This window comes from Lycium ferocissimum, chromosome 4 (genome assembly GCF_029784015.1).
Source record: "Lycium ferocissimum isolate CSIRO_LF1 chromosome 4, AGI_CSIRO_Lferr_CH_V1, whole genome shotgun sequence".
Classification (NCBI taxonomy): domain Eukaryota; kingdom Viridiplantae; phylum Streptophyta; class Magnoliopsida; order Solanales; family Solanaceae; genus Lycium; species Lycium ferocissimum.
Genome location: NC_081345.1, coordinates 30,923,008 through 30,928,190, shown reverse-complemented (window position 1 = coordinate 30,928,190; position 5,183 = coordinate 30,923,008).

The window sequence follows — 5,183 nt, the reverse complement described above, 5'->3', positions numbered from 1 at the left end:
TAGGATGGAAGAATTGGTTTCCCGATCTTCCCTTTATGTACATCCCATCCTCCATCTAAGGAATAGGGATGGAAAATTGATATAAAAAAAATGTATAACCCTTTGCATTCGTCCCTTGTTACCTTGAATCACAATGAACACTACAAATCCACTTGAAATATATATTAATCAGCAGTAAGCATGTTACCTACCAGAAAAAGTGACGCTAGCTCTGGAAATAAAAGAGGAAGACGTGCAGGAAATTAAAGAAAGAAGAAGTTGACGGCAACCCTAAGTCTTTCTACCATTAGTTAGTTAGTATAACCATACTTCCTTTTAGGTTAATTAGTACTTTCACTGCCTTTTCAAATTTTTTAATAAACTAAGACTCCAATAAACTTTAGTTTGTCTTTTATGGTTAACTTAACTACATTGGGTGTATCAATGTAAGTTTCTCTTAATAATGGAGAGCAAGGCAATTTTCACAATTAATTTTCATCCATCAGGTATATATATCATCTTCCCCCAACACAAACAATTAATGATTCTTTAAACAATCTGTCTTCCTTTGACTTTCAACCTAATACTAAATGTTTTTGGACCGCTTATGACATATTATACTTTGTTTATCAGTTGATCATGGTCAAGTGATGTATATTCTCAATTTAATTTTTAACAATTAAGGTTAAATTCAGTGATTTGGTATAATTTCGTGTATGACTAAGTATTTGGGTGCTGCTATTTGGCACAACTCGAAATGGCACAACTTGGCACAACCCACTTAAAAAGTCCTAATTACCCTTAATGAAGATGGCTCTAAACAATTTTTTATTTTTTTCCCTCCAAGACTAAGTCATAATTACACTTAGGCATGCTCAACTTTTCCGTTTTTCAAACACCTCGAGAAGATGAGCAATCTCGTTTTTATACATTTAGACGTTATACATTAATACATTAGACTTTGCCTCTTTTTATTTTAATTTTATAATTTTATACCATTTAAATAATAGAAAAATCCCTAATTACATACAACAGGTGCCTCTTTTTTATTTTATTTCATCTTCCACAACAGTTGCCTCTTACTCTTTTCTCTTCTTCCTTTGCCAAAATCACAAACATAAAATGGACCCAAAACATTTTCAAGTTGATAATAACAATGTAGCTGAAAACGTTGATTAAAGAAACCGATGATTACAACGGTGAAAATGTTTAACAACATCAACATTTTAGATATAAGGGCAACCTTGAATAATGTTTGTGATCAAGGTAAATGACAATGTTTGCTCTCTAATGTTGGAGAAAATGAAGACTTAAGATCCGCAGGGATTTCAAGGCGGAGGTCTAGACCCATACTTGGACAAATAAGATTTGCTAAGGCCCAACTTCTGTGCGTGGTGGGGGTAGGAAAAGAGAAATACTCCCGATCACTTCGAGGACTACGAAGAGGATCCTTTACGGATTTCCATGAACATCAAGCATGACGTGACGTATTTAAGCATTTAAGCTAGATGAGGAATGAACGAGGAGAGATTTACACATGAACAATTTTTACAAGGTCCTCTTTAAAGGGATGACATTTGAAAGTAAAGATTCAATGTTTTCATTTTACGGTAGAGCGCACCGCATTGAAAGTGGTTTGGTGCGAAAAATAGCGTTAAAAAACATAGTGGTTTTGTTAATTATGTTGTCTGAATATGGATAATAGGTCAAGGAAAGGAAATGAAAAGAAATCGAGCAAAAGGATTGAATGTAAAGCTCGTGTTAATGTCAAGTACATGGTCGACGGGATCTATGCGGCGGTCACTGTGGTCAAAGTTTTTCGAGCATAATCAAGGCTGATGCCGGCATTATCACGATTTATGCCTTCACACAGGAAATGAGCAGGAGTTTGAAGAAAATGGTTGCTCACGACATTGTGCTTGAGGGACCCTCTGCACAGCATACATTCTTGGAAGCGGCCGGTGGTCCCGAGAATTGGGACGTACCCACAAGGACCGCAAATTACATTTGTGGGAGCAGAGGTCGAGAACCTGTCCACCGACATGAAGCAATAAATGTGTTTTTTTCTGACATGCGACAATTGATAGGAAGTTTTTCTATGACCAAGAGACCACGAAAAGGGGGGACGAATCGGGAAGGGGTTTATACACATTCTAAGTAGATATCTTGAATTTTTTTAGGATATTTTTATTTCCACTCAATTGGGGGAATCCAAGGGGATGCCCCTTTTTTTATTATTGGGGGGAATCAAAAACCCATCCCCCACTTGGGTGTGCTTTGGGAAAAAATTTTTGGAAATTTTCATTACAAATACGTTTTTCTACTTGGGTTTAAGCCTAAGGGGTTGCTCCAACCGAAAACATACCAATGCGTAGATATTGGGGCCCATCGAAATAAAAGATGCCGAAACCACAAGTATTTATTTTGGCACAAATTTTTCGTGTAAAGGTTTTTGCCCCAAACGGTTAAAAATTGCGAGGGGAAATTTTGGCCAAAAATTTTTTTAAAATTACTATTGATGAATTTGTTGGAAAATGGGAGGCATTTATTTAAATATATGATGACAAAATAGAAGACGTTCTCAATTTGTTTTTTGGAAAGGGAGAAGTTTTCGGGTTCCTTTATACCTAAAGCACTATTTTGGGTCAAGACGCTCGTCCACACAAAGGTGCGAGGGTATGCATGTTTTTTTTGATGGCTATATTAGTGGTTCTAGCACACTAAAGCAAGTTTGTTTGAAAGAATACGAGATAGCCTTGAGAGCAAAGTTTGATAAAGAGTTAACTTTGAATTTATTTCTAGGTATACGTATAAAGTTTTCTTCCGGATTCTTGTAGTGAGGAACAAATACAAACTCATTACACTTAATAACATATGATCTTTTTTATGGACCGTAGCTAAAAAGTATCATCTGGTGGAAATGAAAGCATTCACGAAGATGTCAAGTGGTGGAAGGTGTGGAGAAGTTCGACGTTGCGTATTATTCAATTAAGAATGATTTTCATGGCAATATATTTGTGTTCCTGAAGGAATATAACAAAATGGCGAATATTTGGAATGCAATTGCAAACACTTTGAATCTACTTATATTTTGTGTTGCCATACTAGAAGTTATGTCAAAAAAAGGGATTGACATAATTTCCCCCGGAGGTTTTATAATTAAAAGGGGGGAAAAGAGCATTTATTCAAAATTATAAATTTCCCCCGGGGGAAACCCCAAACCCAACCAAAAATTAAAAGAAAATTTTTGTTTTTGAAAAAAGGTTTTGGGTGGTCCTATTTTAATTATAGTGAAGGAAAATTAAAAAGACTTTAAAAAGGGAATTTAAAAAACCGGGCCCCGGGCCCTTTTTTTAGATCGGGAAAGAATAAGCCGGGCCACGCCGGGGGGGGGATTTAGAGATTTAATTTCACATACAAAAAAACCCCAAAAAAAGATCCCCACGGGAAGGGCCACCAATTTGACGAGGCGGACGGGAAAAAGTTTTTTGGGGAGGGGACCGGTATGGGCCGATGTGGCACCTTACGCCAATGAAAATAATGAAATGGAGGTATCACGCTAATGCATTGAGCACAATGGTGGTACAAGTACAAGAAGGCGTGCACAAGGGAGTGCGAGAACTGACCTAATGCCAGAATGGTGACAACGCTATGAGGGATAATAACGAGTAGGAAGAAATGAACAAGACGCAACGTAGAGTGCAAGAACAAGAAGGGCGGACGTGTAGTGGGGTACAAGTTACGGTAGTTATAGTTATAATAGTGTGGCAAAGATGTTCAAACAGTGATCATCCAAATCTTAACGGAAGTTTTATTTTGTGTTTCAAATAGTGATGCATTATTTGTTTGTTAGTATTGCAAGTTTTTGTATGTATTGATTGAATTGGAAGTTTTATTTTGTGTTTCAAAATAGTGTAAATGTTAATGTACTGGATGATGCATTATTTGTTTGTTAGTATTGCAAGTTTTTGTATGTATTGCGTAACAAAATTGGGAATGTTCTGCCTAACTTTTGAAAAAATTGTCTTTAAAAAAAATAGTTTCATAAATTCTCCCATATTACTTGTTCAATAGAAATTATTAAAAATCTGAGAAAACGTAGTAAAATATCATTTTAAAATTCGGAAAATTCAATTATTCTTTCTTAATGGAGGGAATCCAACATTTTTGGGATTGAAAAACGTTTAGGAGGGAAAATGAAAAGGTGAAAAGGTGCCTTCTCACTCCAATTTACTACTCCTATTTAAGAACGTTCAGCACTAACTTATTAGTTACCCTAAAAAATTTCAATACAAAGTAGTTTTGCAAACCAAAAAATTTTGTTGATAAATGGCCGATTTCACTCAAGTCCATCCGAGTCACCGTCCCCACCCCGTTTCAGAATAAGGCTGAGTAGATCTTATGCAACGTTGGATGATGTGGTACTCACATTTCCATTATTTCCATTATTTTTTTCTTTGTTAAAATTACAATGTATTTATAAATATTATTTCTCTCTCTCTCTCTCTCTCTACTTTTTTTTTGGTTTGCGTACAACCGCCGTATCTCAATACATTCCACCTCGAGTCACTACCACTGGGATTGTTCATCACAATGTCGTATGGACAGCCAAAATTGTACCTGGTCAAATAAGGAGAGGAATCCAGATGGATGGAAAGAATTCGTCAAGGGGTAGGTTTCTGAAGAAGGAGACGTGCCGGATTTTGTGTTGTTTAGGAGTGATGAATTTGTTAAATTTAGGGTTGTTAATGCATTTACCCATTGTTCGTAGCTTTTGCAAATGCATTACCAGACGTTTTGGTTTGAAACGTCTTTGAACTTTGTATGCTCTTAATTATGAATATCAATATCAATATTTTATGAATTTGGGTTTATAGAATGCTGTTTTAAGTTCTTAAAATGTTACATCCCGTATTTTCGTGCGTTAAGTCGCATCATAGGTTAGTCACATAAGCTCAAAGGACAGATTATGTTTGAAGTTATAAGTGTTTATGTTATGTTCTAACAAGTGATAAGTAAGTGCCGCGAAGGTTTGAGGTTAAACGAATCGGAAAACAAAATAAGTTTGCTAAGTTTGGGATGTTAAATAAGTTATACAAGATCAGGATGAGTTTTGGACATATCCAAGTATGCAACAAAGAGATCGGTGTATAAAAGTCTTAGTCTCGAAATAATTTCATGGATGAACAAGAATCGCTATAGAA